Below are 22,582 nucleotides of genomic sequence, written 5' to 3' on the forward strand. Positions count from 1 at the left end.
AGAAGAGGATTTTAATTCGGGATTGAAATTCTACAGGGGTAAAAAAGGGGAAATTCTCGAGGGATTTAACGGAGATACAGAGTAGAGAATAAGACTCTTGAGATTTGGAGAAGAGAAGAGGTTCGTTTCCCGAAGAAAAGACAGAATTCTAACTTGTCTGAACTAGTTAGCGATGTTCTCGTGACCAACAACCAATAGAAGAGAGAGATTTGGAGAAACGGCGTATCTACGCCGATAAAACAGCCGGCGCGGCGTACAATTATCGATTTTTGCAAAAATGACTTTCATTGGTGGACGAAATATTTCCCATGATACCTACAGAAGCAGTGCTAAGCTCACAGCACCGGAAAGGTTGCTAGTGTGAGAAGCTCTGTGTCTACGGCAAGACGGTTTAGTTGCTTTCGAAGGATGCTAGCGAACTAGTCCTTGCATCGATACTTGTGATTGTGCTGTGTCTGTAAAGTTGAATACGGCTCTGGGATTGGCCAATTGCGACAGTTGAAGGTATGATAGAACCCCGTTAACTTTCGATAATATTCGTGAATGAGTCAAACATGTCTTAAAAGTTAAACACTACTCTTAATATTTCTTTTTAAATCAACATTTCGCGTGAACTAGATGTGGTTTTAGCATTTAATAGAGTATATAACTTTATATTGTCTCTAAACAATGTACGAATTGCTACGTTTACAATTATAATTTTAAAACGTTAGTACAGTTACCCTGTAAATGCCACTTCCTATCATAGCTTAATTGCTATGCAGGAAAGACAACGTGTTTTTCTTTATTACATTTATTCGTTATTTATTAAAGTTAGAGCAGAAATTTTAAAAAATAAATAAAATTATATTAATAATATATTGATTTAATTCCATTTTCTACATAAATCCCATCAAAAATTATTAAATTTTATCGTGTTTACCTGACTATATCTAATCATAATAATAGTTGTAGTGAATTAGCTGTTGTCTCCTCCTAAAAGCTTATTTAGGATTCAGTAGTAAGTGGCAATACCCTACACATTACGCGATGAAAAGTGCATGACCGTGCTCACTAATCTCAATATGGGTACCCACATAATCACATGCAACATACTGAATAAATTTCAATTATTAATTCAATAAATAATTAAAAACCACGAGAGCGTATATACATATTAAAAAAGTGATATAAAAATTGATCAGAACGAATATATTCATATAAGATTTTTATAATTACCATCATGTTATTTTATAATTTACTTTCTTTCGGTTAGCGTGTGGTGTAAAAGTATATTACAGAGCCATTTTGTAGAGAGGGGGGATGCATGCATTATCCTGTGATAGCCCCAAGAGAAGTATAACACGTAATAATGCATTGATGACCATACAATCTCCAAGAAATTTATCTGTTGCATGCAAAACAGTTTGCGTGTTTTGTTCTATGGTCAAATGCGTGATATTATATTATAATTCTACTCCTGGATAACCTGGAAGAAGAAGTTTCCTCTCGTAATTTTATGCATGATTCTCTTCTTATAAGCGAAAGAAAACAATTCCATCTAAACGGAAATTTATACTATAAGATCAAATTCAAAAAAATATCAACTACTATCGAATATTCTCTTACAATATCCACTTACACTTTAATAGAATTTACCACAACAACAGTACGAAATAACACGAAAAAATTTAATTATATTATTCGTTAATTTATTATACTACGTAATAATTAATAAATTTAAAAAAAATCAATTTTTTTAATACGTTTTATTTCTTAAATTCTATTAGAAACGTAATTAGTTATTAAAAATTGATCAAGGAAAAATGAAATTTTAAATATTCCGGTCATAAATAATTTAATCAGTTATTATAAATGTCAAGATTAAGCTAACAAAAGCGGAAGAGAAAAAAAAAGATTTTTTTGACTTTTTTTTACTTTTTTCTTGGGAGAAGGAAGAGAAAAGAAAATCATTTTGTATAAATAAATGATATGTCTTTTGAATTTTGAAACATTTAACCACAAACAGTTCAAATTGTATCTTTGATGGAAACAGCATCCAATTTTTCTTTCTCCACTACCAATATTTGAAATTACTTTATTATTTCATTTCTATCTCCGGAGACTCTCTTTTGTTGTAGATATCTCTATAAATATAATTTTTTCCCTACATTTTTCATTGTAATTTTCTTTTAACTCGAGAAATTTTTCAGATTTTTTCCCTATTTTTTTTTCACTCGTAACAGCACTCCCATTCTTTCGCATTCAATTATAAATTTTGTCATTATGATATTCAAATCAGTCCGTTTCCAAAAAAAAATTTAATAAGATTTTACAGATTTATTCTCATTTTATTATGTTTTTTTACTTGGAGAAAAAAGCCAGGAAAATACTTTTTTCTTCCTATTATAAGAGCTCGAATGATAGAATTAAAGAAAGGTGTTAATTATATAATTGTTAGATTTTAGTGACTTCTCCCTCTCTCTCTCTCTCTCTCTAGTTTTAATTCTTTTATTTGTAAATATTTATTTTAATATATATTTTTCGATCATTCATAAAACATCTTTAATCATACAAAAATATGTTAGCTGAAGTATCATTAATTGTAGCCTATTCAAAGCAACTGCAGCGCTCAGAATAGCTGTTATTGATCGACAGTCAACCTTCTATGGCAATTATAATTTAGATTCTGAAAGGAAAGTCGAGGGGAAAAAATGCATAAATCAATATTTTCCTAATAAAAAAAAATTTAAAAATTTAAGGTCAAAAACAATTTATAAACGCGGGGAAAAATTAGTAAATAAAATAATTAAATTCGCTATTTAGAGGAAGAATTTATGTAAGTGATGCTGCTGCTGTAGCTTTAACTTTTTAAATTCTAATGAAATTTTAAGAGTTAAATCCAATATTTTTCCCATAAAAAAATTAAAAGTTTAGGGTCAAAAACAATTTTTATAAAGGTAAAAATTAGTAAATAAAATTAATTTAAATCGCTATACACAAGAGGAAGAGGAAAAATTTAAGTTTTTAATTCGTTTATTCATCTTCTCCAGCATCCTCATCTCTAGCATCTTCTCCTCCAGCATCCAACTAAGTGATGCTGCTATACTTATAATTTTCTAAATTCTCATAATTTTAAGAATAAAAAAGATAGATCTTATCAAAAATTGAGGCCAAAAACAATATATTTAAAAGGAAAAAAATTAATAAATAAAATTAATTAATTTTGTTGTACGTAAGAGGAATTTCTCTAAATGGTGCTGCTATTTTCTCTAATTTTCTAACTTATCATAATGTTTAATTAAGAGTAAAAAATCTTATAGATATTTTCTCATAAAAATTAAAAATTTAAGGTTAAAAAAAAATTAGTAAATAAATTAAATTCGTTGTTTATAAGAGGAATTTATGTAAGTGTTGTTGCTGTTTTGTTCTTAAATTTTTTTAATTTTCTAAATTCTCATAAAGTTTTATTAACAGTAAAAATCTGATTCAGGGATCAGTATTCTATTAAATTAATTGAAAAGGTTTTTGAAGAGTGAGTGTTCAAGTCATCTTATAGAATAAAGAAAAGTTTTTTCCTCTTTTTCTCTTAGCTTAAGAAAGGAGTCTTTGGTATCTATTAACTTTCCTATTGCTAATCTCCTATTTGTATTCCGAGAGTTTCTTGAATCTTCTTTTATTCTTTGATTTTCTTTCACGCCTAAAATTTCATTTGCATCTCTCTTATTTTAAGATGATTCCAAGCATGAATTTGCTTGGAAGATCTTGGCGTTAATTTTAAACTGTAAGACCTCATATTTGGAATTTTAACACGTAATTATAATCACGTGAAACATTCCGATAGTTAAATATATTTAAAATATATCACAATTTTCTTTGATTATAATTAAATCCGAAACTTTTAAAACTTTCTACATCAGTTTAGAAACTTACTCTTTCATTAAGTTAGATTGACAAAGTAAAGATATGACTTTAATGAACAAGGTTAGAGGTCATATGACAGTTTACTTTAAGGATTTCAAGCATAAAGTAATTTATAGCCTGCTTGAATAATTTCCTTTTATATATGCAAAATAAGATAATAATTTATTCTAGAATAAACTTATTTTACGTTTATCCATCGAACGTACGACCTTGTTTAGATCTTTAAATAATACACTTTGGAAGTTTTCATTCTTATTTTTCTTTCCTGGTATATTTATATATATTTATTTAAATTCAGATAATCAGAAAGGAATGTTAACAATTGATGTACACAAATATCCGGTAGAAATTGGTTGTTTGACATTCATTTAATTATCGTATAATGACAAGATTGGTTAACTCTCCAAGCATTGTGTATACATCAAATGATGTCCAACACAAACAGTTCAGTAGATAAACACCAAAGTCTGTACAAAAGTCAGATTATACTTAAACAAGATGCATTAATTTAAACAAATATTCTAATAAAATTATATAAGATTATTCTTAGTTAACTCGGAGAAAAAAAATTTAAGTTTTTAATGCATTTTATTTCCCTTCTCCAGCATCCTCATCTCTAGCATCTTCTCCTCCGGTTTTATCCGTAATTTATAAATAGTTTACGAAGTTAAATTTACAAGAATTTAAGAATGTTTCTTTATAAAAATAACTTTAAATTTTTAGTTTTGTCTCACGAATAAATTTAACAGTTTCATTTTTTTAAAAATGATTATTATCATTTAAAATAACATTTTAGATTCATTAACATATCCATATATAGAATTTATATAGATATATATAAGAAATTATAAATAAATTTATGAGTTTAAAAAGTATTTTTTTAAAAAAAATCTACTCGGTGGCTTTAATTTATAACATTAAAAGGAAATAAATTAATTTGAAACATGTACAATGCTATCGTGTAGTTTCCATTTACACGAGTACAAGTAAATGAAACGGTCCTTCCTGCACAAAATATGTAAATAATACGGAGATGTTATACACTCACTCTGTCATTGCGTGAGTCACCAAGTCGTCACGTAACCGCCATGATTTAGTCACGTGATTGCGACCACCCTCGAATAACTTTAATTATAAAAATTAAATTTTCTTATTTCTTATTATTATTATTATTATTATTTAAAAATAGATTTTTATAAGCGATTAAAAATTTTTGTATGCAATTTAATAGAGTTTTTTCTGCATAATTTATGAGAATTAATTCGTAAATTTTAATCCTATGTAGAAAATTTTATAAAATATTATTGTAATTAGTCAGAGGTGAGATTTTTAAACGAGAAAAAACAATACATGAAAATTATTTAAAAATTAATTATAATTAGTAATTTCGTTTTGGGGATTTTTCAGTAGAAAAATTAGTGTCGTAATTACTTAGAGATGATTAGACATTTACTAAATGGATGGAGAATGCAACATATATCTCCTCTTCATCATCTTCTTCCTCCTCCTCCTCCTCCACATGTACTCCTCCTATACAATTTCCTTCACTTATTAAAGTCTAAATTTTAATATAGATCAAAATCGATACATATTTTTTTTATCACAGCCAATAGTATTTTTCCATTTCTCCTATTTTTTTTCCTATGTTATCCGGTACGAGGATGAGAAAGAGGGGGAAAAAATTGGACTGGAGGAATTGGATTGAATCTCAACGAGATGTTACGAGTCGTCATTTTGCTAGTCTCTTGAGCCCTTATATACGCTGATATAACCTATATCACTAGGTAGGTTACGTAAAAGAATGGTTTCTCCGGAGGTGCAGGTGGAAAAGATTAGAGGGATGTCACATGTAACACTGTCCCAACTTTAATCTTCTGAGGACTTTCCGAGATCGACCTCCAGGGAAATTTCTTCCCAATTTCCCCACAATATCCCCAGAATGTGTCGGAAAAGAGCTGTTTTCTGGGATAGAAAGGAGCAGCAATTGTGCTATTTTCGATCAAGATTAAGATTGTTTTCTCATAGAATATAGCGACTTTTTGGAAATAAAATAAAAAGAAACAGGAATAAAGAATAAAATTAAGATTATTTTTGTGTACTTTTTTTAGATTTTCGTGCTCTTTAATGTATGTAAATGGCCATAACGATTTTTTTATTCCGTATCATTCGATAGTAATGTCTGTAGATAACCGTATCCATTCACTCGTCCTGTGTTTGTTTCATTTGTTTGTGCAGTTCCTTAAATAAATAATGAGACATCATTAATACCTTATCTGAAACCTAAAATAGGTATAAAGTGTACACGCTGCATAATCAATACATTAGAAACAATTATTATTCACATTATACAGTGTCTAGTTGCTCTTTAAACTTCTAGAAAATGTGTTTGTTGCATGTCTAAATGTTCTAGATTAATTTTAACTGCACTATATATATATATATATATATACTTTTTAAATAATTAATTAAATTTACGTATTAAAAAGTGTATATATTCGTATACAAATTGTCAAGTCTCCTGTCACGTCACAATGCTTCTCTCCCAATTGACGTAGGAAACGTCGTCATTTCCGGATTCTGAAACGTAATCAATTAGGTGGAGATTTTGAAGTGATTCATTAGTTTTGATAAAGAATACAACCATTAATTAATCAAATTAATGTTTCTCATGTCTACTGTGACTCATGATTCGTATTATTGGTTTTCAAGGCATGCAATTCTAATTTGAAATCTCCGAAAGCATTTGCATTAAGTACGCGTACTCAAGAATGTTGAACATAAATTTTTACCAAGTTTACATCAATGAATCAAGAAGCACGCAGACGTAATACAGAAAATTCCAAGATGCTCTTAGAAATAAATATATTCTACTAAGAGTTACGGACAGACACTCCTCAGAAATTCATTACTATTATTATTACTTTTTTTAAGACGTAAAACTACAGAAATTCTTACTAAACTTAATGATAATTAGGTTAAATCATATTTAATTTTTAAGATCTGACTAGTTTAATTGTTGTTAACAATTGAAAATTCGGTGCGTAACACATAAATTCTAAAATATTATTAAGCGTTACGGACAGACACTCCTTAAAACTTAACTTTAAATAACTGCATAAATTCTTCTTATTAAATTTAATAATAATTAGATTAAATTATATTTAATTTTTTAAAATTACCATCGCGGTGACCAATATTAGACGAGAAAACTAATGAACCTAATGGCTTATCTAAACGACTTTAATTATTGTTATCAATTGAAAATTGGGGTGCTCCGGGTCTTATAATGATTAAGTAATTTGACTTTGTTTAGTAAGTGCGCTGAATAAAACACAAGGTTTTATTATATCGTGTACAATGATTAAACTAAAGCAAATGTTCGTGTATCAGTGCTGTGTTTACAAACACTCTATAGCATATAGACGACAGTATCGTAAAGGAAGTTACTGTAGATGACGTCTCATCTAATGGTTTCTCCATCCCTAGAGGGATATTAGATGAGACTAGTATCCGGAGATAAAGATGCACCGCAAACAAACAAATGGTATTTATGCATTACCTTAATGTAACGCTAAATATTTATTTTCCCCTTTATGCCGCATCAAAATGTGGATTAAATCAATACAAGCATAAGTAATCGAGTTATCCCCCCGCTTTAACGTTTTCCTCCGCTTAAAAATGGTAATATAAAGCAAAATATCTATAATAACGCATCAAAATGTAGATTAAATCAATCGAAATATAAGTAATAAGGTGAAATATTTAAGATTTCTCCCCCGTTTTAGCGTTTTTATTCGCTTAAAAAATGGAATTAAATTAATTTCTCCGCATAAAAAATAAAATAAAATATGAGGAGAATTTAAAATTTAAATAAAGTAAAAAAAAATTACTTATAATTTCTGTTTAATTAAAAATTAAATATGTTATATGAAAGGAAAATAATTGCGTATAGAAAAAAAAATGAAATTAATAATTTATTTTATTTTATTATTAATTTTTTTTTAAGAAAATTAAAGAAAATCTTTGTAAAATTTCGATTGTATTAAAATGTAATTTTTAATGTCAATTCGATTCATGAATGTTTTTTAATTTAATTTTCATTAAAACAAAATTCGAAAGTTTGAATTTAGTTGAATTGAAATTTAAAACATCGATTTGAATGGAAATTTTCTTTTAAATATCAATTTCGATGAAATTCCGTCGAAGATATTTTCATTAAAACGTAATTTTCCTGGCGAAATTTCATTAAATCGAGGTCTTAAAAATTCCGATTTCGTTAAAACGAGGTTTTAAATAGAAATTTCGTAATAGATTAGGAATTTTCCTAAATGGTATTTTAATTGTTATTTTTCAATTTAGTTTATTTTGATGTTTCCAAATTTTTTTGGGCGAAATTTTAAATTTTAAGACCTATACATTATCCTCTGTCTGTTCTTTCTTCTTTCATTTCGGGAATGGAGTAAGGTAGATGAAAATCGAGACCAGATATAGAAAGCTTAAGGACAAAAGTCCCGGAATAACTATATACGAATTTCCGGTTTGAACCGGAAGTCACGTGATTTCAATTCAAAATTTTCTCGAGAAAGAAGTTCGATACATGTGTTAGTTGTTATCAGGAGAAGTATGACGTACAGGAGCAAAGCACCGTTAAATCCAGACCAGATATAGAAAGCTTAAGGGCCAAAGTCCCGGAATAACTATATACGAATTTCCGGTTTGAACCGGAAGTCACGTGATTTCAATTCAAAATTTTCTCGAGAAAGAAGTTCGATACATGTGTTAGTTGTTATCAGGAGAAGTATGACGTACAGGAGCAAAGCACCGTTAAATCCAGACCAGATATAGAAAGCTTAAGGGCCAAAGTCCCGGAATAACTATATACGAATTTCCGGTTTGAACCGGAAGTCACGTGATTTCAATTCAAAATTTTCTCGAGAAAGAAGTTCGATACATGTGTTAGTTGTTATCAGGAGAAGTATGACGTACAGGAGCAAAGCACCGTTAAATCCAGACCAGATATAGAAAGCTTAAGGACCAAAGTCCCGGAATAACTATATACGAATTTCCGGTTTGAACCGGAAGTCACGTGATTTCAATTCAAAATTTTCTCGAGTATAAATGACCATTTGTTATCAAGCGAAGTATGATGTACAGGGGCAAACATTGCTAAAATCCAGACCAGATATAGAACGGTTAGGGAATGGTTCTCCGATTAACTATACACAAACTTTCGACCTTAACCGGAAGTTACGTGATTTAAATTCAACATTTTCTCGAGTATAAACGACCGGCACGACTCGATTGTTATCAGAAGTATGACGTACAGGAGAAAACGCCACTAAAATCATGACCAGATATAGAAAGCTTAGAGGTGAAAGTCCCAGAAATAAATATATACGAACTTCCGGAGTGGACCGGAAATCACGTGATTTTAATTGAAAATTTTCTGGAAATAGGAGTTAGATACATGACCGGCATGACTTAGTTGTTCTCAGGAGAAGTATGACGTACAGGGGCAGAACACCGTATAAGGAAAAGAGCCGGAGTACCCTATTAAATATAAACGAACTTCTATTCTAAACCGGGGTTATGCGATTTTTCTTAAATTAAACAATAAAATAATTAATATTGAGGCCCGGCATTGTGACGATGTCACAATAAAGAATAATAGAATTAAAATTCAATTTGCGTACATATGAAATTGGTAATTTTTCATTCGATATAACGCCAATTCACACGTAAATATTTCACATAGCTCCTGTACATAAATTACAATCGAAAGGTGATTTTAGGTTCTGTTCGCCCATATTAATGAAAATTTGAGTAAAGTTTATAATTTTATTAAATTTAATTTTCGTGTAGCTTTTATTGAAATTTAATTAAATGAGTTTAAAATATGTCAATTTAAATTCAATATAATTTAATCTGTATCAATTTCATTTGTCAATTTCGCAATGCTACATTATTACGTCAATTTCATTATTAAGTCATTCGTTATTAAATGAAATTGAATTCGTTTACGTTATTATATCATTGTTACGTCAGTTTAGGCAATTTCACATCAAATGCAAATTATTTTATTGTTACGTAATTGACTTTTGAAAAACAATCAGTTACGTAACAGTAAAAAAGTATAAATTTTTATCAAATTGACTAAAATGACGTAACAATGATATAAAACAAACGTGACAAAACTGAGTTTTTATTTTAAAATGTTATATTGTTACGTAACTTGCTATTTTATTAAAAATTCAATTACGTAACAATAAAAAAAACTTTCTTAATGAAATTGATAAAATGACGTAACAATAGAAAATGACGTAACAATAGAAATATTTGATCTTAATGAAATTGACTAAACTGACGTAACAATGATATAAAACAAACGTTACAAAACTGAGTTTTTATTTTAAAATATTATATTGTTACGTTACTGATTATTTTATTTAAAAAGTCACTTACGTAACAATAAAAAAAAATTGCATTTTAATGAAATTTACTGAAGCGACGTAACAATGATGTGTAACAGAACTGATTTTTTAAACTTTAAAACACGTTTTTTTATTACGTAAATGGCGTAACAGTAAAAAATTCAAATTGGAGTAAACAATTTTAATGGAATTTTAATGAATATCGAGGAATAAAATAGAAAATATAAACAGACGTGTAATAAATTTTAAAAAACATGTAGAAATATTTATATTTTTCATTAGAAATTAAAGTAAAAACGTCATGAAAGTAATTTTAATTATAAAAATGTTTATCTAGACCATAATAAATCTATTAATTACGGATAAAATAATAAAACATCAGATGTAAAAATAATATTTAATGACTTTAATGCAGCTGTAACGTCTTTTAAGTAACGATATTTAATAACAAATAAAACCGTTAACGACGATAATGTAAATGAAACTGCACGATAAGAGCAGAAAGTTAACTTTTAACTGCCGATTAGATAAAGAAAAATTAGTGATAAAATTTTTTTTAACTGCTAAAATATAAGGATTTTTTCCCAGCCATTGACAGGTTACCCAATGAAATATAAGCAATTATAGACTTTAAATGTGATTGGTTATTTTGCGGCTTAATTCTTTCGAATTTCTTATATTTTTCGAGCCACTGACGAGCTCATCCAATGAAATTTAGTTAATTAAAAAGGTTAAACGTGATTGGTCTGTATTTTGTAGCTTAACTCTTTGTGATGTGATTGGTTAATACTTTGTAGTTCAATTCTTTCAAATTTCTTATGCGTGATTGGTTTATATATTGTGACGTATTTCTTTCAAATTTCTCGTATATTTCGAGTCACAGACAAGCTATCCAGTAAAATTTAAGTAATTAAAAACTTTAAATGTGATTGGTTAATACTTTGTAGTTCAATTCTTTCAAATTTCTTATGTGTGATTGGTTTATATATTGTGACGTATTTCTTTCAAATTTCTCGTATATTTCGAGTCACAGACGAGCTATCCAGTGAAATTTAAGTAATTAAAAACTTTAAATGTGATTGGTTAATACTTTGTAGTTCAATTCTTTCAAATTTCTTATGTGTGATTGGTTTATATATTGTGACGTATTTCTTTCAAATTTCTCGTATATTTCGAGTCACAGACAAGCTATCCAGTGAAATTTAAGTAATTAAAAACTTTAAATGTGATTGGTTAATACTTTGTAGTTCAATTCTTTCAAATTTCTTATGTGTGATTGGTTTATATATTGTGACGTATTTCTTTCAAATTTCTCGTATATTTCGAGTCACAGACGAGCTATCCAGTGAAATTTAAGTAATTAAAAACTTTAAATGTGATTGGTTAATACTTTGTAGTTCAATTCTTTCAAATTTCTTATGTGTGATTGGTTTATATATTGTGACGTATTTCTTTCAAATTTCTCGTATATTTCGAGTCACAGACGAGCTATCCAGTGAAATTTAAGTAATTAAAAACTTTAAATGTGATTGGTTAATACTTTGTAGTTCAATTCTTTCAAATTTCTTATGTGTGATTGGTTTATATATTGTGACGTATTTCTTTCAAATTTCTCGTATATTTCGAGTCACAGACAAGCTATCCAGTGAAATTTAAGTAATTAAAAACTTTAAATGTGATTGGTTAATACTTTGTAGTTCAATTCTTTCAAATTTCTTATGTGTGATTGGTTTATATATTGTGACGTATTTCTTTCAAATTTCTCGTATATTTCGAGTCACAGACAAGCTATCCAGTGAAATTTAAGTAATTAAAAACTTTAAATGTGATTGGTTAATACTTTGTAGTTCAATTCTTTCAAATTTCTTATGTGTGATTGGTTTATATATTGTGACGTATTTCTTTCAAATTTCTCGTATATTTCGAGTCACAGACAAGCTATCCAGTAAAATTTAAGTAATTAAAAACTTTAAATGTGATTGGTTAATACTTTGTAGTTCAATTCTTTCAAATTTCTTATGCGTGATTGGTTTATATATTGTGACGTATTTCTTTCAAATTTCTGATATATTTCGAGTCAGAGACGAGCTATCCAATGAAATTTAAGTAATTAAAATCTTTAAATGGTTTATATTTTGTGACTTAATTCTTTCAAATTTCTTGTATTTTTCGAGCCACTAATAAGTTAGCCAATGAAATTTAAATAATTAAAAACTTTAAATATGATTGGTTTACGTTTTACAGCTCAATTCTTTCAAGTTTTCTCGTACATTTCGATTCACTGGCGAGTTAGCCAATGAGATTTAAGTAATTAAAAATATTTAAATGTGATTAGTTTATAATTTGAGGCTTAATTCACCTCAAATTTCTTACATTTATTCATCGTTTTATCGTATTTTATTAATTAATAAATATAAGAAATCAATTAATTCCATAGCATCAACTCCTGGAGAAGAGGAGAGAAGGGAACATATTTATAGAAAAATAGAAAAGTTAATAAATTAAAGAAGTCAAAAGTAAGAATTCTCATCGATTAAATTATTTTTTATCTTCCAACTTAGATATAAATTAAAATTTCATCGGTTTTCAATTTTCCACACGAACTGAGCTATCGGTAGCCAGAGGGTAAGACAGCGGGAATATTAAGTCTGAAATCTTCTAAAGAAGGGAAAAAATTAAAAAAAAATAATAATAAATAAAAAATCCTGGATAGCCGCCACGTAAATTATTACTAGCAAACGTCAGTATTTTCTGAATTAATTGTGTGTTTTTTTTTAATTTACTATTGTTAAAGACTAAATAATTAAAGTAAAACTAACAATAATAGAGAAGGCGCATACCGGAATTTTTTTCTACTGTCTAATGGATGTTTTATTCTTATTTTTAAAGCATTATTATTATTATTATAAAAATAAAATGTGATTAATAACGTAATTTCTACAAAAGATGTGGGAGAGGAAATAAAAATAAATTTATATTCTTCCAAGTCTTAGCGTTACACACCAATTTATTTCGGCGATACAAACAAGACCAGGTGAAAATATATCAAAGTGGGGACGCTTCTTGAGGGGCCGTTTTCTGACGTCACATTTATCAGACCGGTCGTAAAGTTTTCTCTATCTGTTTGTTACGTGCCTGGGAAACAGAGATATCCAACATCACGCATTATTAACCCTCCGTGGAACACGTAGAGGATACTAATGAGGTGTCATTGTCCCTGGGGGGGGCGAGTTTTTTCCCGACACACCCAAACTCGTAGTTTTGTTTCCATTGTAATCATAGGAGAGAGCGAGATGACTAGGGTCGCTACGCCATCATCTGTCATATTTATCATCTGTCCCCAACAGTTATTGTTGACTTGTTTGGAATATCAAGCTCTCGATACTCCCACGGTAGCTGGTAACTGTTAAATTAATATGTACCGCGGCACCCCCATTTTAATTTTTGTAGGATTTATTCTCTTAATTTTTCTGTAAAGGCAGCAAAAATTCCCTGTCATTTTCCCCATTTTCCCTGGGAAAAATTTCCGGTTATTTCCCTTTATGGAAAGATATAGGGAAAATTCCTGTTATTTTCCCCATTTTTCCCTTTAAAAAAGAGAAATATAAGGGAAAATTCCCTATTATTTCCTTCATTTTTCCTGGGAAAATTTTCCAGTTATTTCCCTTTATGGAAAAATATAGGGAAAAATCCCTGTTATTTCCCCCATTTTTCCTGGGAAAAATTTTCGGTTACGTCCTTTTATGGAAAGATAGAGGGGGAAAATTCCTGGTTATTTTCCTTCATTTTCCCTTCGCGGAAAGATAGAGGAAAATTTCCGGTTATTCCCCATAAAGAAAGAAATGGAAAAAATAACCGGGAATTTTTCCCTTTTATTTCCATTTTTTCATAAAGGGAAAAATGGGGGAAATAACCGGGAATGGATTTAGTTTTAGTGAGGCAATGTTTCTTACAAGAAGGAAATTTCCAACGAATTATTGACCGTCTGTTCGTGACGTTCTTGAATATCTGTCAGTAAAATCTGTCGATAAAATAACCAGGACAATGTGTCTCGGACGTCGGTGTGGAGTGAAATAAGTGATGTGGTATAAGGAGCAGTTTCTTGACTGAAATTCCGCAGTGTCGTAATTGCAAGAAGAATCTACAGAATCCGAGATTGTAAAACAAGCTGTAAACGTCACTATTAGGTTCAGTTTGTTATAAATCATTGTTTATCTGCAGAGAACCTGGATCGTTGTCTCTTTGAACTTACACCCATCCGGGATATCCATAAAGGAGGGTAATCTTTTTACTCTCCTCTCATTTACAATCTTGTTTTACAAGAAGTTTACAAATTCCTACGATATTTTATGCTACATTAATTGGTTTTCAGAGTTGTAAATGCTGTTTCTCCCCTACCCTCCCGTCTGTAAGCCCGGTTTTTTTTCTATCTCTCTCTCTCTCTCCATATAAATTTATCGATCGGAATTTTCTCCTTAAATAGTTTTATTGGTAAAGTTTCCTACTTCCATCATTTTCTATCCGAATCGATTATGATCTCCTTAAATTACAATTGAAGTCTTTATGCTATAACAATCGAATTGTTTCTGTTACGGGTTGTTGCTTTGCTTAAATCGATGCAGAAATATGCACTTTACTGCGAAATTCTCCTTTATTTTTCCTACGAAACGAAATCGTTAATAAGGAGAGGCAAATTAAAACAATTTTTTTCTTTTCGTCAATTTACTGACGTCAGAAGCAAGGAAGAGGCAAAAATTCCATCTCCCCCTTACCAAAAATTAGTCTTTCGTATCTTTAATTCTCATTTTGTTAAAATATAAATGTGCTGAAATTCATATTTCCAGCTTGATTTTTTCATTTCTTAATTTTGTTTCTTTGCTAATTTATTCTTTGACTTTTTACGGAAAAATAGTTTATTTAAATGAAGGCAATGCAGCGGGAGAGAAATTAATAGAATTTAATTCCAACTTGATATTAATTTTTAATCAACCCGGAAGAGAATAACGCTTAGGGCTTCGTTTTTATTCTTTCTCTTCATTAACTTTAGCAAACAGTTTTTCCCCCTGCTAATGACAAAAGACATACTCTATCGCAGATATATATTTAGAATTTTGAGCAAATTCCTGACCTGTGATTACTTTCCTTACACCAACCTTGTCTCAATCTTCACACCAATCTTCGCTCCATTTTTACCCAAATTTTGAACGATTTTTAACCCAACTTTTGCCCAATTTTTACGACAACTTTTATTCGATCTCTACACCTACTTTTTCTCAATTTTTACACCAATTTTTATTCAATTTTAAACCAATTTTTGCTCCATATTCACGCCTATTTTGCTCAATATTTACATCAATATTTGATCAATCTTCACACAACTCTTTCTCAATTTTCAAACCAATTTTTACTTAATTTTAAACTAATTTTTGCTCAATAGTTTTCCCAATTTTCTAATCAATCTTCACACAAACTTTTACCAATTTTTACACCGACGTTTGCTCAATTTTTTCACAGATTTTTTCTCAATTTTTAAACCAACTTTTCCTCAATCTTTACACCAATCGGCTCTTAAGCATCTCTTGTTAAAATCGGTTCCTTGTATTAAGGTGTGGCATCCGAATAGCGTGGAAGCAACACAGAAGATGAAGAAGAAATCTCTGTCCAATCATTGCTATAATTATTCCTCTGTGTATAATTGACTCTGTGGCCTGAGTTCACTAATGAAGGAACATTTGCATGAAATAAGCTCATTACCAGATTTTTCTGCAAATGACCTTCTAGCTATCGTTCTTTTGGGATTTGCTTGTCACTTCTGTAAACAAGTCTGTGTTGCTAATAGAAGATTCTCATTATATTCATTAATACCCTAGGAAGGAATCTATAAGAAGTGATATTTAAACTTAACTTAGTTCACTGTTACAAGTCTCTCTCACTCTCTGTCTCGCCATCATAAAAACGGGATGAAAAATTGTGCTCTTCTTTCATCCCAAGATTGAGAAGATATTTACGATTAAATTAAACTTTATAGCGTAACTAATTAACAAACCGAGATAAAACTTTCAAAAAATAACTGTTGGATCCGTATAAATTTACTATTTTTTTTTGGAAAAATAAAAATTACTACTTGGGATCGGGTGTGTATCAATAACTCTTTGTATGGCTTCAACTTGAAAGTATTCTCCTCTCATAATCAGATATGACTTTGGAGTAAAGCCATATTTAGGAGTGCAACAAAGAACAATTTCATTAAACTTAAGTGTTCAAAGATTTTGTCTTTTAAAGAGTAAAGATGACCTCATTACGAAAGGTCAACCGTAAATTACACGAGATTCTCTCATAATTATTGTTAGCAAAAGTTTCAAAATTTGATACTCTTTTAGTAATTTAACTTTTGGAGAAAATTCTTTACAGAATTCTTAAAATATTTTTTTTCCCTCTCTCCTCCTCTCTTCTTCTTCGTCTTCGTATTCTAGAACAAACACTACTAAAATTGCCTGCAAGAAAAATTATTTAACGTTCATAAAATGCTCTCAAAAATTCCATAGAAAGTTGCTCCATTGTTTTTCGTGCCATCATTTGATTTATGACTGGCTTGTTGGGACGAAATTGCAAAGCATTTTGAATAGACGATGTCTTTTGTCAAATTAATCGTCTGAGTGAATTGAGAATACACCAATCGATAATATTATCCACTAGATCTTACACGGTATGCGTTATGAACATCATCTAGTCCTTTGTCTCGTGTCAAAGATGATGGTGTTGTTATAAAAAAGTAAAATAAAATAAAATAATCTTGCTAAAGAATTTTTGCACAATTTTTCCCTCCAAATTTACTACTACTTTCTCCCCCCCCCCTTTATTTAAATAATCTAAACTGCTGAAACTTCAATTCGATAAATGGATTTACTGAATGTAAACAAGCAACCAAAACAGTTTCTACAATGATAATAAAAAAAAGAATAAATTTACTCATTTAACTTAATCTGTTTAAGTTAACATTTAAATTCAATTTAAGCTAATTCCACGTAACAATGTGACAATTTAAGATTTCTATTGTCTTATATACAAGACGATCCCACTCCTTTATCAATTTTTCTGCAGTAAATTTACTATAAATTCAACTTAGAAAATTGAATAAAAATTTGATTGGAGGGAAATTTTTTGATTGGGGAAGAAAACATCTCCTTGCATCACAAGACGTATTTTTCAATATCAATTCCATATTTATAATATATGTAAACCTTAAGAAAGTATCTTAAATCGAAAAAAAAATGAAGGGGAAAGCTTAAAAAACAGTAGAAACGATCGAAGATTTTGGTAAAAAGTCAAACTTAACCATACGATTTAGCATACAGTATCTTATATTTCTTGACTGCAACAATCCCTTAGGATGCAGAAAGATGAAGAAGAGCGATCTCCATTTATTTTTAACCATAAGGAATCACAAATGACATTCAGATTCCTATTTGACATTCGACCCAACTGCACAGACATCAATCAAAGCAAACATTGACCTGCCAGATCTATGTAATATGCTCTGTTATAATACCTGAAAATAGTATCGAAAGTGATCCGCAGGAACACGTTACTTTCTTCTTTTTTTCTTCTTTTCTCTCCCTCTATCTACATATGGGTTATTGGATAAGTCATTATTTTACATTGCATATTGCATCTGATGCCATTTTACGAATGATATATATATATATTTTAGTAAATTTAAATATTTTTCCTCTTTAAATCTTTGATTTAGTTGAGACGAATTGAATTTTCTAGGTGTAAAATTGAAGCCATCTTACATCCATAAATTGCTCTTCGGTTTACACTGATTTGTAAATTGAAAAATTGTTGTTCTTTCCGATGTTAGATAATGATTTTTACAAGAGATTTATCGTTACTGATCTTTCGTGTATCCTTCTTATCCTAAAGGAAAATGATCTTCTTACTTAGATTTATGATAACTCAGATAACGTGATTCGCAGCTTCAACGCATCAATTCTCGTGTAATTTTTTCAAAATATAATAATTTTTCAATAGTTTTGAAGGCTCTAACTGGCCTTTTCGTTAATCACGTGTGCAGTATAAGGGGGGGACGAGACATTGTATACCTAGTCTTTGCTCTTATAAGCCACGTCAACCCATTTTAAATCATTACTTGAATGATAGAGAGGGGGGAGACTTGCTTAAATAACATCAACACAGTTAAAAGTAGCTAAAAAGCTGCCCCTAAAGTAGTTATAACTGTAATAAACTAAACTTTATCATTTTAAATACTGTATGTCATATTCATAATTATATATATATGAAATTAAGCGTTTATACAAGCAGCAATTTCATTTTTACCTAATTAAATAAAGATCAGCTACAGACGAAGCCAATACATAACGCTTCTTCTATCGGTTCCTTTTACTTCATCTCTGACTTGAAAACTTTACAAATTAATACAGCTTCAAAGCAAGAAAAAAAAATGCAGAATCACCTCTACACCTTTCACTCTTACCACTTCAAAGAAATATAAAACACACTCCTTTTTTTTATCAATTATATTCAAGTCGAAAATCCCTCTTCCCTTCTCCTCCTCTTCCTCCTCCGCATCTTTTTTATCAAGGAAAATTTATATATTGTCCAAGAGATTTTTTTTTTCTATCTTTACTTTGTTAATACGCCAAGAAAATTTACTTTTACAGATAATGAAAAGGGATGACAGAAAATTGAAATTTCCATCTAAGTTATAATGATACGACATTAGCTGTCACAGACGTAACAAAAAAGTAATAAATAGTAATCCATATAATCTATGCTCTTTCTACTTCTAAAATTTTTTTTATTTATATTATTATTATTATTATTATTATACAAATAATTTATATAAGTGTAGAGAAGAGTTTCGTCTACACATTACTCATTTTTTTCTCTTGATAAATTCATATAATATTCGTTTGTGTTGCTTCTTAAACACGACAGATTAGACGTTAAGTGTGAATGGCCACCAGTTCTGCCTTTAACTTAATAATAATTGCAAGTGTTCGTGCCTTTATCATGGCGTATTGAAGTAAAGTAAATGTTTAATAAGGACTTAAACTGACTAATTGTTGAATATGCCAAGAAACAATTTGATAATAGACGAAATAGAATCGGTAGAGGATGAATGCAGCATCACCTCCAGTTGAGAATTCATGCAACTTTTTCATTATTTACGTAAATTCTACAGTTAAATCTACATTCGAAACTTTATAATATTACGTAGGACATATTTTATTATACACTAGGAAGTAATTTGGATCCATGAAAAACGATCGTGTTATTATTTAACCTGTTTAAATTTGCATGAGTTATCTCTGTCTAGCGTGTAAAAATGGCTGCAGTAATTTCTACCTATAAGAGGGTTTAAATCAACTCTTGACAGTAGCTGTGCATCGCTTTGTAATGTTTTATTCACTTCAAACTATTAAATATTAATTTCGGATTGGAAATCTGCATGCAATCGAGCCTCCAATCGCATTGCCACTTGATTTAGATCCGTAATAATTTTGTAGAAAAATCTACTACAGGATGGTAATTTGAATGCTACTTACGAATTAATATAGTGTAATATAATCTGCATAATAATTATTTTATTTTTAAACCGATATGGTGCCATATGTCACATTTCCACCCGACAAATTCCGAATTATTTTAACATAATTAACGGGGGGTAGGCACGAGAAGGTGTGCTTTTTTTGGGGTGGAAAATGCGTCATTGCGCTATTTCACTTATAGAGAGATGGAAATGTTGTTGATAAAATTTTCCAGCAATCTTTATTTGTTAACATCCCTAATAATTCCTACCATCACCTTTAAGTCTTCAGATTAGTTCGGGTGATACTAAAGGAGTCAGCCATATCTCCCAAAGTAATGGTCCAATTTTCATAAAAATTTCTACAAAATTCATCCCTTAACACACAAATCTCTCTGCAAAATTTCAGAAATTTCTAACAAAAGGCACAGGAGTTATTAAGCTTCGAATTGAGTAAACAAAATCGTCCCCCTCCCACACAATAACGTTCATACATATAGAAAAGCCCCCAAAAAGAAAAATTCTTGGAAGGGGGTAATCTCTGACCGATCTCCCGTTGTTTGAAAGCCGGGAAAGTAAAAAAAATGTTACATTTTTTTGAAGATTTTCCTGATGGTTTATTAAATTTTAAGAGATGTTCTAGATAGGCGATTGCGGCCAAACACGGTCATTACAGTCGCAACCTTCATAAACCGGGGTAGTTATAAAGGTGAGATGCAGCACACTAGTTGTCAACTTTATTACTTAATGAAATGTTAAATTGGTGTGAGACGTTATCTCCTTATTTACGAAACTTCATTGTCTCTCATTTGTCAAGTTTATCGTCATCTATTAACGCCACCGTCCCAATGGACTAATGAGGGACCTTCTCTCTTTGCTATTCTTCTTCCTGTGATAATTCCCCCTCGAGTCTGAATTAGGTAGAAGTAATTGGTAGAAGGGGGCCCAGGGCTGTTTCCTCATTCTTCAATTAGAAATAGTTGGGAAGTGTTCAATAACTAATAAGGTGAGTCATTATGAAAAACACTAACGAGGCTGATTACGTTAACGTTTGTATCAAGGCACCAATCTTACAATGGGCAGTTTTGGTGTGTGCAAATACATTAAAGGTGTTACCCAGGACATTAATTGTTAGCTAATTAATTCCCAATTTCTTACGTTAATTGTAATTTTTTTCTTTAATTGTGTGAAATAAATTCCAAATTTACACATTCTTCTCCTATGCTCCACGAATTTCCACGTTGCCGATAAGTAAATCATGTAAGAATCTTTCAAGGAAGAAAAAAAAAGGAAATATCCTTGAAAGAATGTAAAAAATGTGTTCGAAATCGAAAATTCTACCAGATTTTTCTGGATAAATTTCATTGTAAAATTTATCCAGAAAACTCTTTCGATTTTAAAACAACGTTTCACATTCTTTCGAAAACATTTTATAAATTGTCCGGATCGATGGATTAGAAAAAAAAAGGAGAATAAGAGAAGAAAAAGGAGGAGGGAAAGAAGGAGAAGAGGAAGAGGAGGAGGAGGAAGAGAAGGAAGAGGAGGAAGAAGAGGAGGACGATGAGAAAGAAGAAGAAGAAGAAATGGAGGAGGAGGAGGGAGGCGAAGAAGAATAAAAAAGTTTTAAATACAAAATAAATTTTTATCAAATTTTTTTAAAAGAAGAACAAAAATCCTATCCTTCAATTATACGGGGCTTAAAGGAGAAAAATCAAAAAATAAAAGTAAAGAATGAGAATCAATAAAGACGTCCAGACTACACAAGATGACTACAAGTGAACGAAAGTAGTCTGACAGATTAGCCAGATAACTGTCTTCACTTCGTTACTTTTAGACGTTTGTTTAATGTATAGCCTTCATTTAGTGCTTAGTAGCAGTTTAATTCCCTTCAAGACAATACTTAGAACAGATTCACAGCAGAAAATATTTGACACCATCCTCTAAAGAGCCATTTTTAAGTTTTACAGGGTTAAATCTTTCTAATTCCCCCCCTCTCTTCTAAACCTGATATATACATTTAATAGCATCCGAGTTTTCCGGGATTTTTCCCTAGGAGAACACTATTCTTGATACAGGATTTAAAACTTGTAGAGAAGTTTTTTTTTTGTAACTTGTGTTTTCCCAATCCAACCATTTCTTACGGTTTGCCAAATACCCATATATTGAACTTGTCGCTCACTACACTAACCAGACTTGTTCTGCTTTAGAAACATTCTTTCTGTATTAAAATAACTTTTTAAATCTCAAATTCACATCTAGAATATTCTAGATACGTCTAGAAAAAAATTTTACAAACTTGTATTTGATTTTTAATATCTGATCCGTATCAAAACTTGTGATAAAGTTTCAAATATCTATCTATAATACAATTTATTCTACAGGCATTAGGAATAAAATACGCTTATAAGGCGTAAATACACGTTAAAATTTGATTTCACAAGATATAGACAAACCTGTTAACGAAGGCCACCGACGGAAACATTAAAAAAATCGCCTCTATTCCGAGGGTATTTTCCTATTCATTTTTGTTCAGATAAGAACAAATGCCCGTTGTTTACATGTGTCCGTCATTAAAGGTTCGATGAACATAAAGTTATTCTTTACAGTACGTTATAGAATATTCTGTTCAGTTGTATAGAAAATTAATTCTTTACGGCATCATTCTGTAAATACAGTAAAACCTGTCTAAAACGGA

At 30.0% G+C, this 22,582-nt stretch overlaps 1 protein-coding gene across 2 annotated transcripts in view; it reads left to right on the top strand.

The window, feature by feature from the left end:
- The first annotated feature begins 343 nt into the window (after window positions 1–343).
- The window catches only part of LOC136971982 (teneurin-m-like), a 121,428-nt gene continuing 99,189 nt past the window's right edge, over window positions 344–22,582 (top strand). For both annotated transcript variants that reach the window (XM_067266507.1, XM_067266508.1), the window contains exon 1: window positions 344–504. The gene's annotated coding sequence lies outside the window, so the exon portion shown is untranslated. The remainder of the gene's footprint in view (window positions 505–22,582) is intronic.

The sequence above is a fragment of the Centruroides vittatus genome, unplaced genomic scaffold (assembly GCF_030686945.1).
Source record: "Centruroides vittatus isolate TY-2023 unplaced genomic scaffold, ASM3068694v2 contig_2747, whole genome shotgun sequence".
Lineage (NCBI taxonomy): Eukaryota > Metazoa > Arthropoda > Arachnida > Scorpiones > Buthidae > Centruroides > Centruroides vittatus.